This window comes from Sarcophilus harrisii, chromosome 1, assembly GCF_902635505.1.
Source record: "Sarcophilus harrisii chromosome 1, mSarHar1.11, whole genome shotgun sequence".
In the NCBI taxonomy this organism is placed as follows: domain Eukaryota; kingdom Metazoa; phylum Chordata; class Mammalia; order Dasyuromorphia; family Dasyuridae; genus Sarcophilus; species Sarcophilus harrisii.
The window spans coordinates 163,915,818-163,933,520 of NC_045426.1; the positions used below are offsets into that span (position 1 = coordinate 163,915,818).

The following is a 17,703-nucleotide window of genomic DNA, read 5'->3' on the forward strand; positions in this document are numbered from 1 at the left end:
GAATATAAAATATTCCGCCGACCGTAAAAAGTTGTTTAAGTGTGAGCCACTATTACTGTTATGGCTGGTTAGGGTGTGATGCTTAGGGTAGTAGTAGTAATAATACTACTACTAATAATGGGAACCTCTTCCCAAACGCGGAAATCCAAACCAAGAGCAACACACACCGGTTGATTCCGCATTTGCAACAGGTTAGAAGCTCCAGCAGCTCTGACTGCAGGCATTTCCCCTTGGGAACATCAACGCGCCTCCTGCCCGGGGAGAAGCAAACAGTCCGGGAGAAACACGGACCTAAGAACGCAGGTCTTGGCAGATCACATTTATTTTAAAAAGTTTACATTACTGGGGAAAAAAGCAAACTCGCTTTTACTCTTTTAAGCTAATGGACGCCTGCGGCGAGTTATTTTAAGGCTGCTTCTGAGCCTCAGCATTTTGTGAAAGCTTTGGCTTTTGACTGGAAGGGGTCCGTGCGGATCATGCACGCCTCCGGGCCGGATTAGGGAATGCAGCGCTGCGTCTTTAAGGGGAGGGGGGACCCGGGCGGTCCTGCACAGGATGCCCAGGGAGAGCAAGATGTCTGCAAGGCTGGATCCCCTAGAGAACCCCGGGGCGCTAGCGTTCCATCGCCCGGGTCCTGCCAACTTCGCGCCAGAGAAAGCGAGCAGCCTGCCAGGGGCCAGGTGGGTGCTTCCAGAAGCTCGGAAATGGGTGGCAGAGCTGGATGGGGCTAGCGTTTCGTTTGGGGTTTTTCTTGTTGCTTGCCATTGTTGTTCCTCGTAGTCAAGAACTGTTTCCCCCTACTCCGGGTCCCTACTCCGCCCCCATTTGTACCCCTACTACCTTTAAGATAAATGTTTGTTGAATTAAAGAGTTACTGGGGTTGTTTGCTGGGGATAGGAGGGGAAATGTAGGATATTTCTAAGTCCTGCCTCTGGATTTGTCCCTGGAACTGTTGCATTTCGGTCTTGGTGGTAAGTAGGCATTTAATGAGTATTAAATTGTATTCTGCCGCTGCTGTTGCTCCTGTTGTAGTTTGCTTGGAGGAAAGAGTAGGTAGGAGGAAAGAGTAGGTAGGCGGAAACTCCGAGGTGTTTACTTGTTCTACCCCTGGATTTGTTCTTCCGTTTTGCTCCGAGTTAGTTATAGCTTTCCCAAGATTGAATGTACGGTGCCCGGCGTGTAATAAATATTTATTCAATTGTCGCTGTAGTTCTTGTAGCGGTTGTTTCTTGGGGGAAGGAGATACGGAGGGAAATCCGGAACGTTTGTAAACCCGCTTCTTGGATTTATTCTTTCCTTTTGTTCCTAGATTGTCTTAGGTTTTCTCACTTAGAACATATATTTCCCAGAAGGCGGGTAACTGTTGGCATTTCTGACTTTGTTTCCCTGGCCCGGGGATATTGTGCTTAATCTATAGTAAACACTCCAAACATGTTATTAAATTGAGTTAAATTGAATTATTGCCCTGCTCTTCTTGTGATTTTTGTTACTCTTTACTGAGGGTTGGCGGGAAATTTTCAAAGTGATGTTTTCAAAGTTAGTTCCTGGATTTTGCCCTGAGTTAGTCTCAGCTTTCGGCGATACAAAGTAGTCTCCCCCGACACTGGGGGGCTTGGTACAAAGTGAGCGCTTCCTCGTTGCCTGTTTTAAAACTTAGGTAGCCCGAGCACTTCCCTACTCGCTGGATTCCTGGGATCTCTAACCGTTGGGGAAGGGTAACGTGGTCTAGACTTTCTGGCTGGGCCCGCAGCCCCACGGGAGAGATGAATGGCCCTGGAAAGTGAAAGTAAGTGCGCGCTGTCCCGGGACTGGCAGTCACTGATGAGAACTCTGGTCTGGGAGGGTGGCTCAGGTCCGACCAGAGACTCTGAGAGCTTCGCGGGGGATCTGCCCGCGGGCCTCGGACTGCCCAGGACTCTAGTCAGTTACCACGGGCCGGGCCGGGGGCGGGACTTCTTGCACGACCAGAGACTCTGAGAGCTTCGCGGGGGATCTGCCCGCGGGCCTCGGACTGCCCAGGACTCTCGTCAGTTACCATGGGACGGGACAGGGGCGGAAATTTTTGCATCAGTAAATCTCAGGGCGTCCTAGCATCAGCCCTTAATTAATAACACACTTTACTTTTCGGTGGTGGAGGGGAATAGAGCCCAGATTCCTAGAACCAGAGCCCAACGGAGACCCTCCAAGGCCTCGCTAGTCCAAGTTCTTCCCTTTGTAAATGTGAAATTAAGGCCCAAGGTGGAAGTGAGTTGTTCATATTCACACTGAGTAAAAAAGATCAGAGGTGAGATTTGAAACCAGATTCTTGAACTGCAAAACACTGCCTTCAATAGAATAGTTGCTCTTTCGCTTTTGCTAATGTTTATTTTTTTTCTTTTAAAAAATGATAGAAATGAGTTTCTCACCTCTTTATAGCTCTCCTCCCCATGACTTGTAAACTTCCAAATTTGTTACCATTTCATTTAATTTTAGTATTAAAAATATCCATTTTTGCTCTTCAATTCAAGTGCTAGGGATATAGCCTTTTACACCCCCTTTTAAAAAATAATTCAAATGATGCGTTAGCCTTTTGCTCTTTAATTGTAAGTGACTGAGAAATCTTTTTTTTTTTTTAATAGCCTTTTATTTACAGGTTATACGTATGGGTAACTTTACAGCATTGACAATTGCCAGACCTCTTGTTCCAGTTTTTCTCCTCCTTCCCCCCACTCCCTCCCCCAGATGGCAGGATGACCAGTAGATGTTAAATATATTAAAATATAAATTAGATACACAATAAGTATACGTGACCAAACCGTTATTTTGCTGTACAAAAAGAATCGGACTCTGAAATATTGTACAATTAACCTGTGAAGGAAATAAAAAATGCAGGTGGGCATAAATATAGGGATTGGGAATTCAATGTAATGGTTTTTAGTCATCTCCCAGAGTTCTTTCTCTGGGTATAGCTAGTTCAGTTCATTACTGCTCCATTGGAAATGATTTGGTTGATCTCATTGCTGGGAATGGCCAGGTCCATCAGAACTGGTCATCATATAGTATTGTTGTTGAAGTATATCATGATCTCCTGGTCCTGCTCATTTCACTCAGCATCAGTTCGTGTAAGTCTCTCCAGGCCTTTCTGAAATCATCCTGTTGGTCATTTCTTACCGAACAATAATATTCCATAATAGTCATATATCAAAATTTATTCAGCCATTCTCCAACTGATGGGCATCCACTCAGTTTCCAGTTCCTGGCCACTACAAATAGGGCTGCCATAAACATTCGTGCACATACAGGTCCCTTTCCCTTCTTTATGATTTCTTTGGGATATAAGCCCAGTAGTAACACTGCTGGATCAAAGGGTATGCACAGTTTGATAACTTTTTGAGCATAGTTCCAAACTGCTCGTGACTGAGAAATCTTAACAGCTTATTGATACCACCTTAAAATCCCCCACATGTTCCTTGATGCTAAATCACTTTGGCCTGTACTGTGAATGGAACCCCAATTCAGTACATTATTAGAATGTTTTCCTCCCTTTCATATCTGAAGTGTAATTACTTTGCACTACTTGAGTTAGTATTAGTAACTGATGTGGCAGAAATCTTTTTAGTAAGTGGGTTTGGCTCCTCAAAAAAAAAATCAAGACATCAAAGAAATTTCTCATTTGTTGTGCCGCCTTTATGAAAATTTCTTATTGAACAAGGAGCCTTGATTTGGTCTTTTATATGAGATTAAATCCATCATGCTAGACTGGAAGTTTTACTCTTCTGAGGGTTGAGAGATCTTTTCTTCACTCCTATCAGTTCCAGCTTTCTGTATTGCTCTCATCATTAGGATCCTATGACTAACACAACAATTCTATTTAATATCAGTTAGTTTTTACAGGGGGATATTTACTTTTAGGATATAACAAGAACAAATACACATTGTTCTCTTCAACAACTTAGTGTTCTTCCCCGCATCACCTTTATGTCTGGAAAATAGGCTCAAAATTTAATTCTTACATAGCATGAGCTCCCCTGTTGTCATAGGCCCAAAACCCAAACTGTCACTCCCAAAGGTTGCTTCTTGCTTCTTGGGGCATTGATGCAAAAGCTGGCTTGTATTCTGATTCTCAGAATCCTGTGGATTGCTCTCTCAGTTTTTGGAAACTCCTAATGTCAGAGACTCCAATCATTTCACACATAATAGAAAGAACAAAACATAAAAGCCAAGGGCCAAGATCTGTTTTTTAGGGCCATCATGGCTTTATAGCATGGTCTCTCAGATGACACAGGGAGGCAAGGAGTCATTAAATGAATGAAAAAGAAGCATCCAGTGCTGAAGCAGATCTGTTTGATGTGTGCTTATGGCTATGCAGCCAATTGAAAAGTCTCTTCTCAGCCATGTGGTTTAGCCAATCAGAAACATTTACAAAATGTCTGAATGATCCACAATTTTTGCAGCATTTAGAATCATCATGATTCTCTTAGAAGCCAGCTCTCTGAATTGCTAGCTGCAGAAAGACAGTTTACTAAAAAATAAGGTTTTTCCTCATCTGAAAATAAGCTCTTTGAAGGTGAGGAATGGGTTTTGCTTTTCTTGTGCCTACCACAATGTTTGGCACAGAAATGTTTGCCGATTTAACGTTTGCTGATTGATTGACTATAATATTGGTATGGGACAGGCTTCAGTCTTTGGTGGTTCCATTTGGCTTAATTGTAGCTAAGAACAGCAATAGTTTAAAATATGGAAGAAAGTCGGAAAATATTTTATAAAGATGAATTTAAACAAAAATACAAAAATAAATTTTGCCATTTTCACTCATTTCAGCATATTATAATACCTCAGACTTTGAACCATAGAAACAGAGTAAGTAAGGAAATAGAATGAACCTAATTAACATTATTTTGGTTCTCAGGCAGTCTAGGTCTCTTATAGTTTGCTTAGTAAGCTCTCTATTTAACAAGCACCTAATGAAGCACCTAATAATATTTATCTTGCTCCAACAAATATTTCTTTGATGCAGTTAATTTTCTGAACTACACATGATTTATCTCTTTAAAGCAGATATTTCTTAGAATGAAGGCTTAGGGATTTTTTATTTTTGTTTTTTCATATTCCCATATTCTTGTACCTTGCTAGTATAGCCAGAGTATTTTCTTTGATTTTGTTGCATAAATAATCTGTTGTATAAAATCTAACTGCACTCATACACATTTATTTGCTCTATGTTCATCCCCCTTGCTTGAACGTTATAAATCTGTTGACTTGAGTGACTTTGTCTTGGAGTTGTTTCTTTTAATTTCCATAGTATTCCACAGTATTACAGAAAGTGGAAATGAACATTATTGTTTTCCCATCAGTGCAGTGAATTTGGTTTCGTTACTAAAGACATCCATGCTTTTCTGTTGGTACATGTAGTCTTTATTTGTTGGGTTTTGCTGCCAGAAACGTGACTGGCTCCACATCTCTCCACACGTTCAGACAGGCATAAAATATCACAGGCTAGTGAACAAGTATGGTGTTTCTTCTGTCCGTGACTCTCAATCTTCTGTGACCATATATTTTATTGTAATACTTGCTGACTTGACATACTTAAATGCTATTCACTGAAAGATTAGAATTTCCAGAACATTTAGATGGTTTATGAGTCAATGAAATAGAATATTTTGAATAAACATATGGTTGCCATACTTGTGTAAGATGCATCAATGAATTTTGCTTAGAAGATAAAGCAGATCCCTGCCATTTGGAAAAGATGCACCATTTTAGTAATATATTTTGTGAATAAAATAGAAACCTCACTTTTAAAATGGCAGCCACTTTCTTTCCTTTGGCTGCCATCTTAGAAATGAGGTTTCCATTTTATTTCCGGCAGAATATGTATAAAAGTCACAAGAGAGCACACCTATCAGATTCTCTAAGATGACAGGAAAAGATCCTGATAAATGTTGGTGGGGATGTGGGAAAACTGGGACACTGATATATTGTTGGTGGAATTGTGAACTGATCCAGTTATTCTAGAGAGTAATTTGGAACTTTGCCTAAAAAGCTGTAAAACTGTGCATATTACATGTGCTCGACCTATCCAAGAGCACTTGATATTTTTCCAATTGCTTAGATATGATTTTATTTGTGTGGAAAGTGTTTTGTAGTTTTGCTTATGTTGTTCCCAACTTTTCCTTGGGAGATGGATTCCTAAATAATTTGAACCAGCAGTGTCAATACTATTCTTTTGGGTCTATTTACCAAAGAGACAACAAAAGGGGAAAAAGTAAAAAGTAAATGCTCTTTTTGTGGTGGCAAGGAATTGGAAATTCAGGGGATGCCCCTCAAATGGCTGAATAAGTCATGGTATGTGAATGTAATGGGTGTTATTGTTCTATAAGAAATAATGAATAGGCTGATTTCAGAAAAGCCTGGAAAGATTTACATGAACTAATGTGAGTGAAATAAGAAGAGTCAGGAGAACATTGTACAGAGTAAAAACAAGGTTATGTGGTGATCAGCTGTGATAAACTTAACTCTTTTTAGCAATACAATGATCCAGAACAATACCGATAGATTTGGGGAGGAAAATGCCATTTGCATAGACTGAATATGGATTGAAATGTACTATTTTCACCTTATTTTTTGGTTGTTGTTTGTATTTTTTTCTCATGATTTTTCCCTTTTGTTCTGATTTTTCTTTTACAATGTGACTAATAAAGAAATATGTCTGAAATGATTGTACATGTAAAATGTATATCAGATTGCTTGCTGATTTGGAGAGGGAGGAAGAAAAAACTTGGAACTTAAAATCTTACAAAAGTGAATGTTGAAAATCATCTTTACATATAATTGGAAAAATAAAGTAATATTGAAATTTGAAAGAAAAAATCATGAGAGAATATGGAATACTTAACAAATTAGTGATGCAGTGGATGGTAGAGCCTCCCAGTACAAGAGCCTCCGTCAAATTTGGTAATTACCTTTCCTTGTATGACACAATAATACAATACCCCTTTGATGTGTTAAATGATGCAGGATGCTGTTCATTGACTGTGTAACCTGAATCCTGCCTTCCTGTATAGCTATATAAGGACATAATATTTCCCCCCAAAGTTGAAACTGCTGGTATCTTCTTTGCAAGTTCTAAGCCTTTTTTCCTTAGTCTGGCTCTCCAGCTCTTTAGATATCTAATTTGTGGACCCGCTAGTAGATAAGATTCTCCCAGGACCTCGTTCGTCAAGGTGTCAGATGTGAGATGACTGGAGCTTCTCTCACAGCAGTGGAACCAGCCATCACTCAGGACCACTGAGGTTCATCACAAGGTAAGAGTGTGACCTAATTAGGCTCCTAGAGTTTTCCATGCTCTCTCCAAAGAAGATCTGAATTATTATGGTATCAGAAGATAAAATTTTGATATATTACAAAATGCTGGAATTGGTATTGTATAGTATCAACATTTTATATATATATATATATATATATATATATATATATATACCAGAGAAGATCTGAATTATGTTATCATAAGATAAAATTTGAATATATTACAAAATGCTGATATTGATATTGTATAATATCAACATTATATATATATGTATATATATATAATGTTGATATTATATATATATATATAATGTATATATATATATATATATATACACATACCAGAAAAAGTCTGAATTATTATGGTATCAGAATATAAAATTTTGATATATTAGAAAATATTAAATATATTAAAGAGGTTTGAGACTAACTGATAAAAGTGGATTTATTGCAAATAATGTGACATTTTATGGAAACCTTTAGAAAATATATTGTCTTAGAAACAAACTCTTTGTAATACCAGCCCCTTCTCATTTCTACTTTAGTGGAGAAGTCTCCCTGACCATTCTGTAATGATATGGGCTTCCAATTAGGGTCATTAATTCCACCATCACTTAGTTGTTGTTTTTTTTTGTTTGTTTGTTTGTTTTTAATGTCCAACAAGAGGCTAAAAAAAGAAGAAACTGAAGAGGGTTGTTTTAGTTCTTCAATTAGAATTACTCCAGAAAAAACAGGTAGTTAGATTTGAAACTCCTGTTCCTATGTAAAAGGGCCCCACAGACAGTGATAAGCATCCAAGATTATTCATTGGTAAAACAAATCCATAACAGCTCCGGAGCCAAAAACAGCGAAGAAGGAGGAGGTTCCCCCAGGACCACCCTTTCTTTTTTTTTTTTTTTTTTTTTCTTCTTTTTCTCTTTTTTTCCTTTTCTTTTTTTTTTCTTTTTTTTCTTTTTTTATTTAATAGCCTTTTATTTACAGGTTATATGCATGGGTAACTTTACAGCATTAACAATTGCCAAACCTCTTGTTCCAATTTTTCACCTCTTACCCCCCCACCTCCTCCCCTAGATGGCAGGATGACCAGTAGATGTTAAATACATTAAAATATAAATTAGATACACAAGTATACATGACCAAAACGTTATTTTGCTGTACAAAAAGAATCAGACTTTGAAATATTGTACAATTAGCTTGTGAAGGAAATCAGAAATGCAGGTGGGCATAAATATAGGGATTGGGAATTCAATGTAATGGTTTTTAGTCATCTCCTAGAGTTCTTTCTCTGGGCGTAGCTGGTTCAGTTCATTACTGCTCCACTGGAAATGATTTGGTTGATCTCGTTCCTGAGGATGGCCAGGTCCATCAGAACTGGTCATCATATAATATTGTTGTTGAAGTATATAATGATCTCCTGGTCCTGCTCATTTCACTCAGCATCAGTTCATAGGACCACCCTTTCTTAAATCTCTCTGGTCCCAGAGAAGCTGGCAAATTTCCTAACTGTCTGTGATGGGACCAGGTTGGCCCTCAGTAGGACCCTGAAATCCCACATCTGGCACATAACTGGGATTGAGAACTGAGTTTTTTCCTACCTTCTTGACAATTAATCTGGAAGACATAAACTGTCTATCCCAAGATGTAATATATGCCATAGGGATAGGGGAAGAGTCCTATTTTCTACTCTCCTTACCCCCAATTTGGATCCATTGGGTCCTTGACCCCAGAAGTGGTTCCTTAATTGGTATAAATTCTGATACCCTAGTAATGAAGGGGGAACACCATTCCAGGCTTCAGAAAACATTGGCTCTGCCTTGTGAGTACCTCATTATATGGTCAAAATAGCACTGGTCAAAATTTAGTATAAGACCAACAAACCTTTTCCAACTCTATTCTCCAGTATACCATCTTAAGGAATTCAGGGCAGAGAATCACATCTGTAATTGAATCAGTATTATCCAAAGTACAATTTTGTCTTGCAAATACTCTTGGGATTCCCTTTCTGCAGGTTAGGAGGGAAAACTTGACCCAGAGGGAAAGGAAATTTATTCCTTTGCCCAAAACCCTTGAACCTTTAATACCTTTGTATTTCCTAACACTCCATTGTTCCTAACCCTGCCATTCACTATGTATGGGATCACATCCTAAATCCTCCCACCCTCAGAGATCCAAATTCTCTTCTCCACAGTTGCTTGCTGACATTCCCCCAGATACACATCTCTTCCAAACCCCTGTTTTCATCCTTTTCTTTGATAAGTCCTTTAGGCATTCAAGGTTCCTAGAACTTTATCGCTTCCTATTCAGTGGTCGCTTTTTATGAAGTCTTCAAAGCTTTCATACTCAGTGAAGACTGCAACTTGTAAGGGCTAACTGCCCTTAACTTGTGCTTGCCAATTGTCAAAAAACAGTTTAATCAATATCTACCCAATTCCAGATGTGCTTTTGGAGTCCATCATGCTGTGAATCAGATGTAGGAGGAATTCCTCACCTTGGGAATCTCTGTTTCTCAAAGGCCCCTCATAACTGCTCTCCTTACAGCCATCTACTCCCTTCCCAAATTGTGGTAATCCACTGCCCCCCATACACTGGATCCTGTGTACACCAAGCACAGCTGCTTGAAATCGCACAGAATTAAGTGATCTCACCTCATCCTCCCCTCCTTTTTGCTTTCCTCCTGCTCCCCTTGTCATTTAATGACATCCCTTGCTCTTTTTTTATTGAAGATTTTTGTTTTCAAAACATATGCAAGGATAATTCTTCACCACTGACCCTTGCAAAAAACCTTTTTTCCAATTTTGCCCCTTTTCCCCCCACCCTCTCTCCTAAATAGCAAGTAATGCAATCTATATTAAATGTGGTAAAAATATACATCACCTATTCTTCACAGGCCATACCTCACCTTGAAAAATGAAGGCCCCAGGCCTGCTCTATCAATTTCTCAAGGTTTGTGGTGAAGCCAAATGGAAACCTCATTGTCTGCCAGTCCTGCTATTTTGGCTTGTATTTGTGTCCCATCAGATGGGCCATATGTGCAAAAGTCGTATGGCATAGCATTGAGACTAATGGGAAAAAAATGGCATTGCTCAGAGTTTTCATCACCTAAAGTTGTTGTATATTTTAAGAAAAAACCATGAAGAAAAAGGGCCAGAGATCTGCAGTAGTACGCTTTGAAAGCCTAATCTTCCTTTCTAAGGATTTTCATTCTGAGGACTCCACATAGATTCCATTGTACTGTCACCCTCTCTAGGATTTAAATCTTGCTTGGCAATTGTTTGCATGTATAATAGAGAGGTAGAGTCCAGAGAGCATTACATAACAGTGCAAAATTATTACAGAATTAGTCCCTAGATCCAGCCTCCCAATATGGATTGAGTTATACCAGGGGGATCTACTTTACTTCTTAGTATCAGCTGACAAAATCCCTTGGATTCTCCCTAAAATTTCTTCCTTCCATGTCATCCCCAAACCTCAGGGTACATAGAAAGAAAGCTTCCTTAAGGCCCCTTTTATGTCCAGTTTTTGTCAAGACTCAATATTAAGTGACCTGAAGTTATGATCCAACTTAGAAATGTCAATGTTCCCAAACAGGAAACTCAGTTTCTTCTTATGAGATAAATTTTGAGTATCTCATGCTAACTGCAACTCGGGCACCAGGATCAGGAGAACTCAGTGAGTGAATAGCTTAACACTGCCATAATAGGACGTTCCAAAAGACCCGTTGCAGTTTTATACTTTAGTAAGTTAAAACTGCATTAAGACTTTGAGGATACTGTTTATTATACAATTATTGCATTAACTCAAGTACTATTTACCCTTTACAGGAGAACCAAAGCATCAAAGGCTTATCCAGACGACCTTCTCTGACACAGGATCCATCTCAGGACAAAGTATACATCAGGGTGCCCCAGTGGAAGGCTGACTTGTGTCCGAGGTGGGAAGGTCCATCCCCGGACGTGTTCATAGCACAAACTACCCCAAAAGTTGAGGAGGATAGACCACCTCCTACCAAGCCACATCTGGCATTCACAACCCAGCAGGCAGGACATGCTCCCTGAACTCTAAGTCCAAGGATTCCAAGCACCAAAAGCTCGTCTTGCATGAAAATCAGCCTGCTACTTCTTGAATTTAAGAGGGATTCCATGAACCCGGCCTTTGTTCTGACAAGGGATACCTTGTCCTGAGTCATCTAAACCCCAGATATTTTATCTGCTATCTTACTTTTCATACCTTTGGGCCTCCTAACTCTTTTGGTCCTGAAGCAACAGTTTACTCAGTGTTCTGGGACAACTATGGTTTTGGTATTTGGTCTTCTGTTTGTCCTGGGTACTCTATTTTCTGGCCAACTAGAGGCTAAAATCCAGCATTTTTCCAAATGTGACTCTCTGCCATTTTTACTCTTTCTGGTAAAGTACCCACTCAGCAATTTCAAAAATGCAGTTAAAGATTTCCCTTCATGTCTTAAACAATCCAAAACTTTTAATACCCCATTGAACAGACCCTTTTCACTTACATGTTCAAAATCCTCAATTTCCCTTGAAGGGTCTCTGGTCTTGTTCCTAATCGTATCCACTCTCTTTCTAAATAAGACATACCTACAAAGTTTAAAAAGTTGTCCCTTTGCTTCACGTCTATCTAAGCTCCCGTCAAATTGCATTTCTGAGTATAATCATTGGAAGCAATACTTGAGGGATATAATAGGCTTCTTGATTACCCATCAACAATCTCATTGTTCTAAATACCTTGTTATGAATGAAGTTCAAGAGACAGCTACAAGGCTACTTTGGGCCCAAGTAACCAAAACTGGAGCCTATGAATTTTTCTTTCCTCCCACTGTTTTAAACCATTGGAGAGAAAAGGGTTTGAAGACTCCAATGAAATCTTTTCTCTTCTGCTCCATACCCTGGCTCTCTTGGCTATCAGTAGAAGAGATGGGCTATTTTACCAAACTGTTGGACATGTAATGTGCATTCAGACACTAGAAGCCCCGAAAGCAGTAAGAAATTCAGCTTCCAAATGATACCTTCAGGGACCTAGATCAGACCAGGAATCCCAACAACTTCCTTTTCACCTTGTTCAAAGCATTGCTTGAACCAGTTTCTCTTAATGCATCCTGGTGAAAGAATATCTCTGCAGCAGTTGAGGTGCTAAACATCATAGATTGGAGTGATAGAGTCCTGGTTAGGCTCCTTAACTGTCATTTGATCAGTCTCAAAGATTAGTTGTCAAACCTCAAGAAGGTGACTTTGAGTTTTGAGATATATTGGTCTGATCCCAAAGAAACCATTCATAGTCTTTGCCAGAAGTACCAGAATATATCAGAGATCGACTGTTCTTTCTCTATATGTGATATCACTTTACTTCCATTCACCCTATGCCCACCTTGCAGAGGACACATCCAAAAAATCAGTCTCCCTCAATTACACAGCTAGAGGAATTCTAGAGGAATTCTCCCGTCCCTACCCTCCAAGTCATCTATTGTGATTTCAATCTTTGCCTCAGTCACCCCTTTCTCAGTCTTATTACTAGGTATCTTATCTCAGACACAAGTAGCCTATAGACATCCTTAGAGGTATACTTATAGGGGTTCACATTTTATTCAAGGATACCATATGTGTATATATATATATATATGTATAGTATATACATATACTATACATATATATATATATATATGTATATTAGCAATCACTCCTTTATACTTGTGAAATAGCAAAGGTAAAGTAATTTTCTCCCAGGATCTAAAAAAGACAGCCTGATTCTCCAAGGTTGAACAATACAACCGATGGAATTTGTTCTCATGGCTAGGACTTGGGTTAGGTGATCTTCATCCCAGGGCATTTTTAAAGAAAAATTGGGTCTTTTGTAATAATTTAATACCTTATAACTAGATGCCAAGCTCTTCTCATGAAGTTCTTATGTTTTTTCATTCTTTCCCCTTCTCCTAATGAGTCACAAAGGTTTCAATTAAGTTCTCTATAGACTCAAGACCAAATATTGACAGCCAGCCCTGGAAGACCTCTCTTTACAGTCCCCCACTGTATAACATTGCATCACTGACTGATCTACTTCAGCTAAATCTGATTGGGGTGAGGTTGGGGGACTGTGGAAGAAAAGATATACCATTTAGGAACATCTTTTTGACTAAAATGGCAACCTTGTTCTTTCCTTTAGGACAAGCTTTCCAGCCAGTCATCTGTAAGATCCACAAGCCAGGCTTCAAGAACTAACAGCTTGGTTAGTGATGCACTAGTGATACACCAGACTGTTGACCCTCCCTTTTTGGGAGCTCAAAGTCAAGTCCAATAATCAACTTTCCTCACTGATCCATTTAATTTCCCCAGAATTCCACTTGTTGACTATTTAATCCAAACTCTATCTTATTGATAGTTATATAATCAAGTGCCATTTTCTGAGGAAGCTGAAACTCTTCTCAAGTAGCCTTCCTAATATGCAATCATTTCTCTTTATTTTATCTCAGCTTTTTTGACCTCTTCCCTTGGTAAATGAGATTCTCCCAGATCTTTCTCTAATGTAAAAATTCTTCAACCATGGTTATCTTTGGAGAGGTTTGACAGAACAGGTAGGTGGGAAGAATGTAAGATGAAGAGATTGAGGATGACAAGGAATTTTAACTATTCAGGAAGACAGAAAATCCACAATTCAGAGGAAAAAAAATTATACAAAGGGTAAAGGGCCTAAATGAGATGAGAGTGTAGGGAAAACAGACTTTTGCTTAGATGGTGGTATTGTTTGATTATAATTTTTTTACTTATAAATAACAGGAATTAGAGGAGCCACAGACTGAGATTTTGAGGGGACCAGTCAAGGAGAAGAAGCATTTTAAAGTAATTCACCCCAAGGTTCTGCTCTATCAGAGCGTAAGCTCCTTGAGAGCAAGGAATGATTTTTGCCTTTGTCCCCTTGTGCCTAGCTCAGTGTCTGGTATAGGGTAAGAGCTTAATAAATGCTTGCTGATTAGTTGACTAGAATGTTTCCTCATCCTTTAGGTGGTTCCAGATAGCTCACAATGGAAAAAAAGGCTATATAACTTGTAGTTTGCTAGAAGGCCAGGAAATAAACATTTTATAAAATTGAATAAAAAGTACACTTTTATCTCCTTTCCATTTGCACTTCTTTTGATATTAAAAAATTGTGGTGAGGTAATGTTGAACATCTTATACTATAAATTACAAAAAGAGAGTACCTAATGAAATGGAGTTCATTTGACAATGAACCTAAGTGAGATGGAGCTGAAGTCAGGAAGTCCAGCCTTAGCCTCTTACTACCTCTGTCATCCTGGACAAGTCACTTACCACGTTTGCATTGATTTCCTTAGCTGTAAAATTCAATATAAAAGAAAATGGCATATCATTCTGATATTTCTGCCAAAAATTTGGATGTGACTGAAATAACTAAACAGCAAAATGCTATCTTGATTCTCTCTTATAGTTTGCTGAGTAAGCTCAATATATAACAAGGTGTATCTGAAGAAGCACTTAATGTTGTTTATCTTGCTTCAACAGTTTTTTCTTTGCTGCAGTTAGTTTTCTGAACCATATATCATTTTCTAAAGCAAATATTTCTTAGAATGAGAAGTGGGGTTTTATTTTATTTTCGTATTGTCATATATTGCTGTAGCCAGTGAGAACATGTCCTTTGATTTTATCACATAAAAATAGCAATATGGTAAAATTTAATGGAACTCTTACACTCCAAGTGCATCCTCCTTGTTTGCAAGTTAAAAATCTGTCAACTTGAGTGACTTTATCTTGGAAGTGTTTCTTTTGATTTCCACAATATAGAAAAATAGCAAGTGGAAATAATCATTATTGTTTTCCCATCAGTGCAGTCAGTTGGACTCTGCTGGTATCAGTATCTGTGCTTTTGTTGATGAACACAACCCATATTTGTAGGGTTTTGCCAATAGAAATGTTGTGACTGGCTCCACATCTCTCCACAAACATCTCTGTACGTGTTCAGACAGGCATAAAATAACACAGCCTAGTGAGCGAGCGTGGAGTTTTTTTCGGCTTGTGACGCTCAATCTTCTGTAACCATATATTTTCATTGCAATGCTTGCTGACTCGACACACTTAGATGCCATTCACTGAAATAATGGAATTTTCAGAACATTTAGATGGTTCATGGGACAATGGAATAGAATCTTTGAAATCAGATATATGGTTGCCATACTTTGTGAGATACGGGAGGGAGTTAGGGTCTTTGTTTAGGTATTAAAGCAATTAGTTCCTTGCCTAAGGCTTGTTAGGAAAGCCATTCCTCTCCATCCCCATGTCCTTCTTAAAAGTGTTTCTTCAAATAAATAAATAACTATGAAAGGAAGCAGTTATTGGTTCAGTAGATGGAGTGCTGAGTCTGGAGACAGAAAAACTCGAATTCAAATTCAGACTCATTTTTTTTTGTGAGCCTGGAAAGCCACTTTCTGCTGTTTGCCTCAGTTTCCACATCTGTAAAATGAGCTGTAAAAGGAGAAGGAAATAGCATACTCCAGTATCCCCAGATAAAAAAATTTGACATGTTTGAAGAATCAAAACAACACACTGAATAATAGATGAATAGAAATATGCCCTAAGGAAACTAGATTTAGATGTAATCTATTTCAAATTGGTACATTGGTATATAATAATAATAAATACCATTTATATAGTTACTAAATGCCTTGTAAATATTCTCTCATTTGATTCTTACAACAACCCTGGCTCCTTTTTGCAAAGAAGAAAAGTGAGGCAGAAGTTAAATGACTTGTCAAAGATCATACCACTAGTGTCTGGAATTACAGCTGAAATCATGTTTTTTAAAGGGATTCAAAGGATTGCTGTAAAAATAAATCTCCTTGGTACTTATTTTAAAAGATTCAGTTTACCAACAGATGTTTTCCACTCAACTTTTCAAAAATAACTCTATTGCATAAAGGCATAATCTTAACTATAATTTGAAATGCTGTATACATTCAGAACATTTATTAAACAGTCTATTTGTGGAAACTATTTACAAATTTTCATCGATTCTGATTTGGAAAGTACCTCTTGGATCCAGTCCAACCTGAGCAAGAATTGGCCCTAAAACATCATAACAATGATTCTGCAATATTTGTTTGGAAAGCATCAGTCTAGCACCTGAGATTACTCATACATTCTGGGTAAACTCTAAATTATTTTCCTTAATGTGACTCTTGGCAGTTTCTACCTATTACTCCTATTTTATACCCTTGGCATCAAACTAAATCTAATCCTTCCAAATGAAGTATCACTTCAAGTAATATTAATAGTGAGACTTTAGTTAATAAGCATTTATTAAATACTGCCTGAGTGCCAGGTATTGTGCTAAACTAAGTACTTGGGATAAAGAGAAAGGTAAGAGGCATCATAGGATAGTTTAAGAATATCCCTAACTCATCAATCAATTTCAGTTTTTATCTACATTTTTATTAGATTTTCTTATATATTCATTTATCATTGAGAAGGTATAGCTGATGGAATTTTTCCACATATAATTATTTTATCTAATTCTATAAAATAGCCCACTGCTGTTGCATTAATTCATAAATTAATTTAGGATTGCCATTTTTATTCTTACTTGTGTATCTATATCAACATATTTAATTAGGCCACTGTCCCTTTAGAGAAGAGAAGCTAGCAAATTAATGAACTGGGATTTCATTTACACTTCTTTTGTCAAGGATAATTATTTGTTTTAAGCAAGTTGGTCAGTCTTGATTAAGGCCATTAGTGTCCGCGGTTAAATGAAATCATTTTTAATCTTTTTGCAAGTCAGTCTGATTTTCACAGTGTTTCATGGTTCACATCTGGAACCCAAGCTCAGCTGAGACTTAGAAATGCTAATTCTATAACCAAGGTACAAGGTTTTTAAACTAACAGATAATTAGAATTAATATTGTAAGTTTAAACAAAATTATAGTTTATGAATGCCTCTTAATAAAGATAATAGCCAGATGGTTGGTTTTTGTCTTATACTAACAATACCACATATACATAGAACTTTAAAGTACAAAATGCTTTCCTTTATCATCACACTTAACGTATATACAATATACCATCTTTCTCCATACTTTGTTAAGGTTTTGCAATACCAATTTATTCTCAAACTTTCAGTATTCCTCTACTTTTGAGGATTCAACCTGTCTTCAAGTCAAGATCATCTTGAAAGAAGTGTGTTTGTGTGTGTGTTACCTTCCATAGATTAGAATAGAAATTGTGCCTGATCCTGAAATAAAAAATAAAAAATTTTCTTTGAATGTACATAAGTCTTTTTATGATTTACATTTCCCTGTGTATATGTTCCCTGCCAGAGAGCCATCCTTCGTGATAAAGAATAAAAAAGATTAAAAGAAAAAAGTCAGCAAAACTAACTAGCTCAGATAATATTTAATGTTATATA

General features: G+C 37.9%; 1 protein-coding gene across 1 annotated transcript in view; it reads left to right on the top strand.

The window, feature by feature from the left end:
• Positions 1 to 463: 463 nt before the first annotated feature.
• The window catches only part of ZBED3 (zinc finger BED-type containing 3), a 29,383-nt gene continuing 12,143 nt past the window's right edge, over positions 464 to 17,703 (top strand). Inside the window, exon 1 of the mRNA XM_031966241.1 lies at positions 464 to 680. The gene's annotated coding sequence lies outside the window, so the exon portion shown is untranslated. The remainder of the gene's footprint in view (positions 681 to 17,703) is intronic.